Source organism: Camelus dromedarius, chromosome 22 (assembly GCF_036321535.1).
Source record: "Camelus dromedarius isolate mCamDro1 chromosome 22, mCamDro1.pat, whole genome shotgun sequence".
NCBI lineage: Eukaryota > Metazoa > Chordata > Mammalia > Artiodactyla > Camelidae > Camelus > Camelus dromedarius.
Window position 1 is genome coordinate 14,636,537 of NC_087457.1, and position 14,458 is coordinate 14,650,994.

Here is a 14,458-nt window from a genome sequence, read left to right on the forward strand (position 1 = left end):
AATAATCCATCACTATCAAAGGTAAATTACTGCCTGGAAAAAAAAAAGCAGCAGTATGACATTTAAAGTGTTGAGAAATAGTCAGTAGACCCCTATATGATCTCCAAGCTGCAGAAAAGTCTTGGGTGACATCAGCACCATGGAGGCGCCAGAGCTGGGGCAGGGCACGTGCAACTCACACCTGAGACACTGATGCCAACAATGGTGACCACAGTGAGCAATCTTCCTTTGATCATCTCCCCGGTGTCTACCATGGTTTACATATATGATATTTGATTCTTGGAATAATTCTTAGGTTCTGATCATCTCCATTTTATAGATCAGAAAAGCAAACCGCAGCAAAAGTCAAAACTGCTCAGGTTCTCAGTGCTAGGAAAAAGGGGAACCAAGATTGAGAAGAAAGGTCTGTATGACTTCAAAGATTTATTTTCACTGCTCTGTACAGTCCATGCTACTTGGGAGATTAGAAGTATCAGGTGAGGAGGACCACAAAGCAGCAGGGTAAGTGGGCTGACACACTGGACATTAATGTTGGCTCAAAAATGTAATATCAACTAAAGCTTTCTATGCATCGAACTACACCACTACACAACAAGTAATAGTTACCTACCTTAAGGTACTAAGATTAAATGAGATAGTCTTCACATCAAATCACAGTGTCTAACCCACAGTAACAATACAATAAAATGGAGTTTCTTCCTCTCTCTAAATTTTGAGAATATTAATAAATTTAAGAGGAAATATATACTAGTCAACTTGTCCATCTCTCAGTAAGGCTACCCTGAAGGTATCCTAGAAGGAAATACTGGCTCAGTCCTAGGGATGTAGGAGCAGTTATTATCATTATGATCATCAGCACCAGAATGAACCTCTAAGGCCAACAGTAAAGAAGACAGTACCAGTCTTTAATTATTATGTCACTAACTACCCTTCCACCTGCCCTGTTTTCTGTGCATTTTGCTTCTCAAGGCTTGTCTCCTGTGAATTTATGGATCTTTCCTGTCACAGAAGAGAGTGACTCAGTTAAATCATATAAAATATTATGTTGGTGGCTTAAAGTGTTACTACCACAATATCCTTGCCTCAGTAAAAACAAAACACTTTAGCCGGAAAGGGTGTGGAGAAAAGGGAACTCTTCCACTGTTGGTGGGAATGTAATTTGGTGCAGCCACTATGGAAAACAGTATGGAGATTCCTTAAGAACCTAAGAATAGAGTTACCCTATGGGTAAGCAACCCCATTTCTGGGCATATATCCAGAGAAAACTCTAATTCAAAAAGATATATGCACCCAATGTTCATAGCAGCACTGTTTACAATAGCCAAGACATGGAAGCAACCTAAATGTCCATCAACTGATAAAGAAAACAGATAAAGAAATGAATAAAGAAAATGTATATATATACACATACACCACATAATGAAATACTACTCAGCCATAAAAAAGAATAAAATAATGCCATGTACAGTAACATGGATGGACCCGGAGATCGTCATTCTAAGTGAAGTGAGCCAGAAAGAGAAAGAAAAATACCATATATCACTTATATATGGAATCTTTAAAAATGACACAAATGAACTTATTTACAAAACAGACCCAGATGTAGAAAACAAACTTATGGTTACCAAAGGGGAAGGGGTGGGGCGGGGAGAAGGACAAATCAGGAGTTTGGAACTTTTAATAGTAGATACTAACCACTACATATAAAACAAGTTTCTACTATATAGCACAGGGAACCATATTCAGTATCTTATACTAACCTATAATGAAAAATATGAAAAAGAATTTATGTGTATAACTGAATAACTATGCTCTACACCAGAAACTAACACTCTAAATCAACTATGCTTCAATTTTTAAAAAATGATAAAATAAAACAACTTAAAAGAGGCTCTTTATTTAAGTTGAATATATTTGTGTGTTAAGATATTGAGAACTAGAGTCAGACCACCTGGGTTATAATTCAGGCTTTGCTAGCCACATAAACATTGGGCAAGCAGTCCAACCTGTCAGCCTAAGCTTCTTTGAAGATGGAGAACCCAAACGGTTGTTGTAAGTGGTAATCAACGGATGCAAAATCCCTTTCCACCATGACAGGCATGCAGTAGGCACTGGATACGTTTTAGCTCTTCTTGTTTTATGCTGAACTCCATGTCAATTAGGTCAAGGAGAACATTTAAGATCTCGAGGATGACCCTTGCCCCAGTCCTGCCTTTCTGGCACCAACTATCCAGAAAATAGGCTGTGGTTGAACATGGGGCAAGGGAGCACATGGCATCTGCATAAGTTGTGCTAGGATTCTGCTACAGATTGATTGGTCAATTGATTTTAATGAAGGTACTGAGGATTGAACGCAGGACCTCATGCATGCTAAGCGTGGACTCTGACACTGAGCTATTACCCTCTCATCACCCCTGCCATCCCTGCCCCATAGATTCTGAGGCAGGAAACAGAACTGCCCTGCCTCCTCATGGGCCATACCATGAAATTCACTCTCTCTGGCTCCATCTGTAGATAAGGGCATAGAAAATCTCTACCACTCAGAAGCCTGTTGGCAATAAAACAAACAAGTTCATACTGTATAGCACAGGGAACTATACTCAATATCTTGTAGTAACTTATGGTGAAAAATATGAAAATGAATATATTTATGTTCATGTATGACTGAAGCATTGTGCTGTACACCAGAAACTGACAACACTGTAAACTGATGATACTTCAATAAAATATATATAGATCTTTTTAAAGTCTATCAATAAATATTTTATGTAGACAACAATGAATAAGACTGACAGTCCCTTGATCTCATGAAATACACATTATATATATATACACACACACACACACAAACACATATATATACACACACACACACATTCTGTGGTGAGAGAAAAACCAAAAGTAGATAAAGAAAAAATAACTAGTCTGCGACAAATGGTGTGAAGGAAACATGATAAAGAGAGGCAAACAAGGTAAAGAACATTGGGAGGACCTGTTTTAAATAGGATGGTCAAGGTTGCCTCTCTGAATAGGTAGCCTTTCAACAGATTCAAACGACAGGAGAGGGAGATTGCGTTGTGCACAGTCAAGAGGAAGAATATTCAAAGTAGAGGAAAGGGCACCCAGGTACTGAGGTTGGAGATAGAGAAGTGTGTTCAAAGTGATGAAAAACTAGAGTGAAAAGGAAGAAAAGCAACTCAAAAAGGAACCATGTTCAAACCAGAGGATCCAAACTGTGCAACTCTTGAGGGACAGGGTGTGCACTTAACTTTAAGGTCCTGAGAAGTGATCACGGGGTCTGAGCAGGGGAGTGGTACAACCCCATTTACCTTCTAAGTAGATCACTGCTCACTGGGTGAAGAACGGCCCTGGATGGTCCCCAGTGAGAGGAGGGAAACCAATTAGGAGGCTGCTTCAGCGATAGGAAAGAGGAGATGGTGCCTCAGTCAGGAAATCAGTCATTGAGGACGCAGAAGATAAAGGGAATAGAAATAGATTTTGGAGCCTAAGTGATACAACTGATAGATTGGGGTAATGAAGAGAAAACGGGGGACACCGGAGATTCTGGCTTGGAGAGCCGGCCAGCTAGTCCCAGTGAGAGCACAGGCAGTGAATGGAAGCAACTTCAGGCTTTGGCTCCAGGGAAAGGTTCTGTGAGGTTGCCGTTGTTTTCCTTCAATTTTTTCTTTCCTTTTCCCCTCTTAACAGGCTTTGGACAAGGAGCTCGACATTCATGTCTTGGTGACTGAATATAAATACGCTTAATTCATTACAGGCAGAGATAAAGGAACTCAGCCTCCCCTTAAGGGTCATTATCTAGATAGGATTATTTTGTAAATTGAAGCCAGGTCTCTGGAGGCAGCGATCGATTGGATAGTTCACAAGCCCCTCCCCATCTCCCCACATTTGGATGCAGCACAAATTTCCTGGCTAGAATCTCTACTTCAGCAGTCCAGTGTTAACCACACTCTCCAGCCTCTTGTCAGAAATTCAGTGTTGGTGACTGCCTAAAGAAAAAATTAATTAAAATGTTTTTATCTGTTCTTGAGACTCATCCTAGGCTAATATATTGATTTAACCACTGCTCCTGTGAATGGTGTTTATGAATCACTGCTTCCTAGGATCCACAGAGGTAGGTAAAAAAACAAAAACAAAACCTTAATTTTTCTTTGTGCCACCTTACCTGCTACAATTAACGGAGGAATATAAATTTTGGGGTCACTGTTAGCAGGGAGTTGAACACTGGAGAAGAACTGTATTGCTATTAAGAGGTAAACAAATTAAAATGCCCTAGTTCTTAAATCAGTTTCCACCTTTCAAGCCAAATTCCCTCAACAAAAGCACCCTCAGGAGTGACAATCTAATCTATGCTCCAGGAAGTCAAGTCTGGTAGCAGAATATGACCTAAGACTAGGACCTACCTACACACACACACCCGTCCCACTAATGGGGGATGTATAAAGACTAAATACCTTGATCCCTTTATGGTAAGTAAACTTAGCAGATAAATGCATCTAATGCGGCCACTATCAGTAAATAGCACTAGCAGTTGATGGCAATATGTCTTTCTGAACTTAGGAAAGAAGGCTCTTTTAGAATCTAGTTCATGATGCTTAAGAGGAGATCTGTATCACCTTGTGCTGTCAACTCATGAATCTGAGATTTGTAGGCCTGGCCACCAAGATCTAATGCTCCAGGTGATCAGTATCTTCTTCCTAATTCATGTAGGATTGGAGGGCAGCGCTAGAAAAACTGAATCCCTTTACTGATCATTGCAGTTAGTTTGCAAATTATATTCATTTTTAGATATCATGTTTGTGGTCCCCCTGAATTTTCACAAAGTGAGTATCTCCATTTCATTATCTAGCATATGGAATACAGAATCTGTACCAAGTAAGTTCTTAAAAAAAAAAAATACACTGGTGAATTAATGAATTCTTTCTCAGGCCCCATTTAGACAACTGTTTTCAAATTCTAAGGTCCATATTTGAAGAAGATTTTTAGCGTGCTCAGAACTGACAAACAAGAAAATACCAAATACAGAAAAACATGTCATCAAGTGTTAAGAATGTGGGGTTGAAGAGCTGGTACAAATCTACTGCATAAGATGGGGACTTTGTTTTCATTTTTATTTTTGTGGGGTTTTTTCATTACACTAATTGCCGAGTTACAAGCACACACACACAATGCCTCAGCTCTGAGACCAGGAATGATATTACCCTCCGCCTTCTGCTCTCTAACCCTCTGCCCACCAGATGGGCTATGAGCACTTTATTCAATGTTAAAGGTCAATCCCCTCTTCTGGTAGGATACGTTTGCCCGATAAAATAAGTGTGCAGCTTTACCTGCTAAGGAGCAAATAAAGTCAGTTGGCTTCAACCAACATTTTTTTCATTCACAGAATCAACTAAGAAACTTTGCCACAGATCTTACTAACTTCTCAGGCTCTTAGTTCACAGAAATTACAGATACTTAGACATAATTCCATATCCCCACATGGCATCTCTCTCCCTGGAAGTCTAATTGCCATCTTAAACTACACAAAACCACAACCAAAATCCCTACCCCTCACCCAGCATTCTCTACCAAACTCTCCCTGATCTCAGCGAACAGAAACTTGATCCTTGTAGGTTGCAAGACCAAGATGTCTGAAGTCACTGTTGGTAGACTTTTTTCTCACATCTCAAATCCAATTATCAGGAAATCCTGTTCTCCTTTCAAGATATATCCAAATTGAACCTGCTTCTTACGGTATCCACTGCCCTGATAAAAGCAATCATAATTTCTTGCTTGGACAAATAAATGTAATAGCCTCATAACTAGTCCCATTACTCTCCCCCTTGGGCTCCAACAGTCTGACAGAAGCCAGAGTGATGGTTTTATAAGGTAAATCACATCTCATACTTTGTTCAAAACCCTCATCTGACTCTGTTTCCATTAATTTCCCCAACTTGCATTCTCCTGCAACCCCATAGGCTCCTCCCACTGTATAGACTCGGCTTAGACCTCTCCCTTTGGCTGCTATGGTCTCATTTGATACCTACATCGCTAATTTCCCCTTTTAGTTCCAACGATTATCTTCGCAATAAGGGCCACTCTAACTGTTATTGTAGCGTAGCTTCTCATCTCTTGCAGGAAAGAATCCAAGAGCAAGCCACAGTACAGTGAAAATTGGTTTACTGAGGGAGATACACACTCCATACTGTGGGCAGCCTCAGAAGCAAGAGAAGCAGCCCCAGGGCATGGGATTGTTAGATGGGTAATTTCATATGCTAACGAGTAGGAGGATTACTCCAACTGTTTAGGGGAATGGGCAGGGATTTCCAGGCACTGAGGCCCCTGCACACTTTTTGGCCTTTTACAGTCAGCCTGGGAACTGTCATGGTGCCTGTGGGTGTGTCATTTAGCAGCTAATGTATTACAATAAGCTTATAATGAGGCTCAAAGTCTACTGGAAGTTGAATCTTCCACCATCTTGGACTCAGCGGGTTCTAACCAGTTTATGTCCTATATTCAATTGCCTTGTCATTCTTTTAATGGTTGTGCCCTGCCCCCTGTTCTTCTATCTCTTCTAGCAGCCCCATACCCTGGGGCCACCTCTCTTGCCTTCTGAGACAGCTGGCACTCTGTCTACGGAATGTGTATCTCCCTGAATAAATCTACTTCCACTTTACTATGGCTCACTTGAACTATTTCCTGTGTGAGATAAGAACCTATTCTAATAAACAGCAACCTCTCCAGATCTCCTTTCTCTTGCCTTTTTTTGTCTGTTTGTTTTTAATAGCTCATCACCTTCTGGCCTTCTTTATAATTCACTTAGTTATGCCATTTATTATGTTTTCTGCCCCAACTTGCTAAAATGTAAGCCCTATAGAACAGAGATCTGTATCTAATTACAGATACATCCTAGCATCCTAGAACAGATCCTTGAATATGGTAGGCTCTCAATATTGTTTAATAATGAGTTGTTTTGTTTGCTTCTACGATGCCAACCAAAATAAAAAGAATTGAACAATGATACATTTTCATCTTTCCCTACCAAGAAACCTCTTCAAGTTTCCTTGGGAACTCCAAAGAACAAGGATCACATCCCTGTAATGTCTGAACAAAATAATTCTCAAAATCTAGCGAGTTCTTCATCTCATTGACAACTCTAACAAAACAAAGCCTTTCTTCTTCTTTGAGGTATTCCAACATGCCTCAGTTGCTTAGTTTCATTTTTTTCCCCTTAACCTAGTAGAATTTATTTCAGCGACAAATTGTGAATTGCTATTTATAACTTAAGTTTTTCCCTTTTCTTCAGAACAGTATTTTGAGAGCACAATTGCATACCATTAAGTGCAAATATAAAGAAATTTGTCGTCTATAAAGATGACGTGCTCAACATGTTACATTTAAATCACTAATTTATTATGGAAATACAACACAACACTAAAACGAAAATGATCATAGACTTTTAGCATTTAATTGCTAACTCAAGAAGAGACAATAGTAGTTTGTCAGGATCACCATTAGAACTACACATCACAAGTGAGTCACGGACTAGCTCATTCCAGAGGACAGAGTAATGGATTCCCCACATTTCTATTTACAAACTGTTAATAGAAGGCTCCACTGTCATGGGATTGACGTTCTGGCCCCATAATCAGATACGGAAAACAGCAATTACTGACTTTAATTCCTCTGTATTTCTTCTCTAATAAAAGAAAATACCTTCATAAAGAATCAAAGCCTCTCAAAGACTAACAAACAATTTATTAGAAATTCCAGGCGACTTCCTGCCCCAGGTTTGAGGCAAAGCAGGCTTACTGGCTTGTATGTACGTCTCATCATCAGAAGGCAGGAATAAAGCTCTGCAAAGCCTCTCAGGGCAAACAGCATGGGTTAGTCAGAAAACGCAGCCATCCAGGACTGAAGATATTTCTATAAACAACATTCCTATTTCTGAGCTCCAAAGACAAACACCATTTCTCTATGTCATTCTAAAAAGACATTACATTCTTCAAAGAATCACCCTTTATTTCACTCAGAAAATTTTCCCAAATCCTCTTGTACAATGACTAGTTTGAAATGTAATTTAAATAAACTCAATAGCTAAGAGTGAGGAATGCAATGTAATTCAACCAATAGAGCCTTAACTCCCTAATGATCTAATTAAAAGCAGGTTAAAAAATGTCGTACTTGACTTTTTGCTTCCTCAGATACCTCACACTCGATCAAAAGCACAGAATGTTTAATGTTATTAACATGTTTCAATACCATCAGCTTCAGATCTGATATTCAAAAACATTTAAAATAAAACTCAAACTGAGGATCAGAACTCAGTGCTGATTTCTCCTTTCAGAGACAGATACATGCCTCTAAGTAAAGCATGGTCTTCTGCTTGGAATTTGGTTCCCTTATGGACTAATAACCTTAGCAGCAAACAGTGATGGTTGAGAAACAGAGGACACTGAAATAGGAATCTTAGTGAAAACAGATACTGAACACTAAGTTTGCTTATATGTTTTTATCAGAATATCAAAGTACAACACTGCAACATTTTTATGTCAAAAAGCCACTTGTTGTACAAGCTGATGAAGGAAAGCGGGCTTTCATGTGTTTCTAACCTACAGATGGTTATCTGGTGACCAACTGTTTAGCCACCAACCTAAAAGAACAAAGTCTGCATATCAACATTTCAACTAAGGCTCCTGTGGTGGTTTTCTCGTGGTGGCTCACATAGGGTCTGACCATTGTAAACCAAGCTAAATCAAAATCAAAAAATACTGAAGTGGCAAACCTATCTGAGGGCCATAGCAAGGAAGAACACTGGTAAGTGCATGAATTATGAATCTGCATCCAGGTCCTTCTTGAAAATCAATTATCTGATGATTAAATAAGGCCTTTTATCTATCTTCATTAGTGATGTCAGCTCTCCTGGCATGGAATTCAAAATTCCTTATAAATATTCACTTTTGTTTATCAATGCTCATGTTCAAAGACTGTCTTCCTACTTAAACCATGAGTTTTGGGAATAGAAATATAAATAGAAACTCAATAAAAATGGTTAATTACCTCCATCTGTGTGATAACCAGCAAACCTTCAAGACATGGTAGTTATATGATATTTTTAAGTTGCACCGTCTACCCAGATGTTATGAGTGTTAATTAATGGACATTTGGTAAAAAGTATAGAGTAAATATGATGTTAGATTTCTGGTCCATGAGACCCTGAATGTAGCTGGTTTTCAGTTACTATTACTTTTTTTTTTTCTTTTCTGTTGCTTAATAGCCACCCATGATTGTCTGACTGGGTACCAGAATAGACTGTGCATAGCTCTATTCAATTTTTCTACATACACACACCAATTCAAGAATTCTTTCTGAAAAGCATCATTAGCGGCAGCATTTTTAAACAATAAGCATCATGAAAATCATCTGTGAAGAAAGAAAAGTTGATTTTCAACGTGATACAGACTTTAAAATTATGCAGGTAAATACCCAAACGCTATGTAATGGCTGATGAAGGGATAAAAAGGACAAAAGAAGATAAAACATGAGTTCCAGCTTATGGAATAACTACTATGGTAAATAAAAAGGACATTCTTAAACTAATCAAAGGAAAAGGCTACATTCTAAGGTTTAAACACATTAAAGTTAGGCCCTTGAATAACTTCAACACTGAGTGAAATGAATCACAAAAGCAGACAAATATCTTTTAAAGGACAAAGAAAATTATCTTAGAAGATTTGGAGAAGTGTCTTAAGTGCATCACATCAGATAAAACAGAAGGACCCACAAGAGAGCTGCCTGGTCAATGCAATGGATAGTGACATTCAAATGAATGCCCTGCTAGAATGATCGCAGAAGGAATGAGATGCGGCCACTGGAGAGATGGGCCTAATCTAGAGTAAGGGAGGGGAAAAAAGGGTGGCGGGGGGAGCAAAATGGAAATCGTATCAATGCCAGAAGGGGAGAGCAAAGCATCACAACTCAACATCCAAACCCTGGGCTGTGAAGCTTGAAAGAAATACAAAGATACATACGTATAATCCTTCAATTATTTTTCCAGCCTGAGCTTTGAGGAGAAAAATAAAACAGGAAAGAACTGCTGTAGACAGAGGCTGTCTTAATTTTCAGGAGAGGTGTGAACTTCACTTGGGGCTCATCTAGGACCAGAGTTCTTGCCGAAGGCAGGGCCAGAGAAAACAGAAGGGAAACTTGGCTTGGAAATAAGTTAAGGGAAGATGCTTGTCAGCGGTGGAGTTGAGGACAGACACTGCTCTAACCCCATGTCATGAGGTTCCAAGGTAAGAGGCCAGGGAGCACTCCTGTATCACAACAATTCCCTTTCCTCCCGTCTGTCTTCATACACAAGCCCCAAGTTACGTTCCTGGGAAAATACTGATATGAATGAAAGATCATCAGTCACCCAATTCTACATGGGAAGAAAATTCTTCAGGCATTTAGGGGGACACATTTATAGCTAGATGAATCAACTAAAACCCAGAGAGGTGAGGTGTCTAGTTGATGTCACAGGAGAGCCAGGACTAGAGCTCGGGTATCCCTTCCTCAGGGCTGGGATTTTGCAAATCCAGGGTCCCCAGAAAGGTCCATGGTCCAACCTGCTGGACCTCAAAACTTGTGTTTGCAGCACAGTCATCTGGAGGCTGGTTAAAAGGTGATGCCGGAAACACTGATCCTAACGTAATAGCAAGAGACAGCATGCAGGCCTGAGCCAGAAAGAGCCATCCAGCTCTCACATAGCACACCCCACCTTAAATCCAACACAAGTGATGTTCATCGAGGTCTCTGTGTGCAAGATATCACCTGACGGAGAGTTAAGGATGAGAAAGCACTGCCCTCAAAGAGCTTCCAATCTAGTGACTACACTTATTTCAGGCCAAGCACCCAATGGGCGCTCTACAAGCAGAAGTTGAAAATGATGGTGCTAGAAATCTGCCAATCAGTGCTCAACAGATGTTCCAGAAAGAAACGATACCTCTCCAACTATAATGTGGGTTGCCAACTCCCCACATATGCTCAAGAATAGAAATGAAGAGGGGGTCATTATGTTTGTAAGACAAGTGTCAACAGCATATAAGTGTGCCACAATTTTTAAAAACTTGGAACAAGAAATGAGGCTCCAGACCAATTTGTCCCCATTTCATTTCCTTGTTAAAACAAAATGCACAAGAGTCAGAAGGTTTGGGGGATAAGTAATTCTGGAAGAAGCAAATGGAATCTGATTATTATCCAGACACCTTCCACCATCCAGTGTCCTTAGTTGAGAATGCTGACTTGAGATGTCCTTCATCTCATTCTTAGATCTATAGGAAGCTCTTGAGCTTGTGAAAGGAACTGTCAACTTCTGGATGAGTGCCCACTGTGGTGCGATGGTTGGGAAAAAATAAGTAGGTGAGGGACATGACCACCCACCCATCCTCTCATCATCCATCCATCCATTCATTCAACTAATACTGCATGCTCACCATACGCCAAGGCACTATTCTGAAGTTTGCTGACACAGAAGTGAATAAAGCTTACAAAAATCCCTGTCTTCATGGAATTTACCTTCTACAATATGCCTGGATTTCCTAGATGATAACTCTCTAGTTGGTCATTTCCCTTTCATTTTCCTTTTGTTCCTTACCCCCCACAGGTGAGCTTGACAGGCATATTTCCAGATTCTACATGGTCTCTCATTCCTCCCACGTTGTCAGTTGAGGTTGACACTTTCCCTTTAATCGAGGTCATCAGCTCACTCGTTTCCTGGATGTTCTGTCACCGACTGTCAAGGCAATCACACTGGAAGAAGTACATTCTACAAAGGACAACATGAGTATTACTTTCACATCCCATTTGCTTGGTTCACTGCTCCATCAGCCTGGCAGGAATGACAACACTGGTTTACCTCCAGAATTCGTGCTTCTTTCTCACACACCTGTGTCACTGAATCCCTATGGGAAAGTCAGCTTCCAACAATCCACCTTTATGCAATACCTTCCATCTGAATGTCCTCATTTTCCATCTTTTATTCTTCCTCACTCTACTCACAATTCTTTATGTCAGGATAAGTAATGTACCATGGAAAGGTCCAGGAGGAGAGGAAATTTGGGTTCTATATTCATCTTGGCAACTAAATACTTCTGAGACTTCAAGCACATCATAAACAAGAACTACTCGACAGGGGAGGTTACAGCTCAGTGGTAGAGTACATGCTAAGCATGCATGAGGTCCTGAGTTCAATCCCCAGTACCTCCTTTAAAAATCAACACATAAAACCTACTTGCCTTCCACCAAAACAAAAACAAAATATACAAAAAAAGAATCACTCATATTTCCCTCATTTATGGACTGCTCTCTAGTCCAGTGCTTACCAGACCCTCTCCCGCCTGTAAGTGCAGGTCCTAAACGACCACTGCTCACCTATGCACCTGCACCCTCCCCCTAACTAAGCCCCCAAACCCTTCACCATGAAGTTTTTCCTGACCTACAGGAATAGCAACATGTTCCTTGAGGTCATCATCTTGTCTACATACACAAATCTCAAGACTCTTTTTTCTTCCTTATAATAGATGCAATCCCTGGTTTCTGCTTAAGTGGAAAACTTCAAACACTACACACTTGAGATCCATCTTGCAGACTATTTACACGTTGCTCTTGTTGTCTTAACTCTTGAAAGACAAGACTCTGAAAATTCAACAGCTATCCTTGCCCAGGCTTGAATCACAAAGCAAACACTGACATGTTTGCTTGTTTTGTTTTAATTTATATAGCCATTAAGTGTTTGGCAGTAACCCACAATAAGGCATCAATAAACCTCACTGTAATGGGAGCTTCCTCTTTTAATAACTCAGTGGATCTTTAAATACTCACCAAACACCACATTCTACCATAGCCATCAGGCAAAAAAAGTGTCCACCAGTTTATGTTTATTTAATTCATTAAGTAAAAGATAAAAAGTAGTTGTCTACTACATCTCTAACGTTCCTAGATCCCAGAATATTAATTCTTAGTCACAATGGAGGAAACAAGGATACACACCAAGAAAAAGATGTAATACGATATATGGTAAAGCGATATTTGGATGTTTTGACTATTCTTCTTTGGGTATTGTTTTAGGGTCCACTGGGGGCCTCGAATTAACACAGTAAAGAATTATGTGTTTTCCCCAATGGTTTACACATTGGTTTGCAAGGTGTTACAATTCATTTTAATTATGAGAGCCTTCACTGAATGCCTTCTTAGCTAAAATATGATGAATTTTATGCAGTGCCTTCCAGTTGCAGGGATGGGGATGGCAGGAAAGTGCTTTGTTCAATTCCTGAATTCTCTATTTGAAGTGTTTCACATTCAAATCTTCCACAGCATAAAATAAATAGAGAGATGTATTAACTTAAGGACTCTCTGGGAATGGTCCCTCCCTGGATATGAAACAGATGTGAGGTGACGAGGATGTTAGTGACTAAACATTATCTGTCACTTCTAGATGCAGAGCAAGGTCACCAAATAGTCCTTCTCAGGCAACAGCTCTGAAGGAGGGGTGGGGGTTGGGTCGACAGGCTGTCATCAAGGAATGGGCTCCATAGTACTGGAAGCAGGAAATCCTAGGTCAAGCGCTGGGAACTCTATTAGCTTGCAATGTGACCTTGAAACGTTTCTGGGTCAGATTTTGTAGTTACAAAATGGAACTCAACCTCCAAGAGTGGTTGTGAAGCTTAAGTGAGATGATCTCTATGGAAGCACATTTTCATCATGCAAGTAGGACAAAGGGCCTTGAGGGGGCGGGGCGGGGGAATGGTTCTCAGTCTAAGCTGCCACGTGGTGCTTCACGAGTAAAAGCCATGCCAACTCCATGCTAATTCTTTTCACTAAGTGTATGTGTGTGTGTCTTCTGTACACAGATAAACCATAACCTCCTTAATCAGAATCCATAATTCACTTTTCCACAGACCAACAGAGTGTAATAACCAGGAGAAAAGAGGCTTAATATTTACTTTATTTATAAAAAATTAACAGATATGTTATGTTTTGGTCATAAAGACATAAGAGAGTCTTTCCCTAAGATCCTGAATACCATCTTGTGGTGTTTCCAAACCATTTTAATCAGGCCTACATGAATACATGCCCCAGTTAATCGTAATTATTAGACTGTATGTTTGCCTTCTTGATTACTAGTTATATTTACTGTTTTGTCCTCAGCTTCTGGATGACTATTTGTTCATGATTTTACTTCATATTCTGCTGGAAAGTCATTTCACCATCACATCCAAAAAAGTATTTACTGAGACCAGTGGTTTGCCCAATACTATGTTTACAACATCCTTCATCAATGGTACCCAGAAGACAAGGAAGAGCTTAGCAATTAAGTAGCAATCATGCACTCAAGAAGGGCAAGAAGTTCCAGCATCCTTTCCTGCATCTCCACATCCCAAGAAAATGCTGCTGCCACATACCTAAATCTCCCACCGTA

At 39.9% G+C, this 14,458-nt stretch overlaps 1 protein-coding gene across 7 annotated transcripts in view; it reads right to left on the reverse strand.

Moving 5' to 3' along the window:
* UNC5D (unc-5 netrin receptor D) overlaps nt 1-14,458 on the reverse strand; it is a 494,738-nt gene that overhangs the window by 270,483 nt on the left and 209,797 nt on the right. The gene's annotated exons all lie outside the window — the stretch shown is intronic.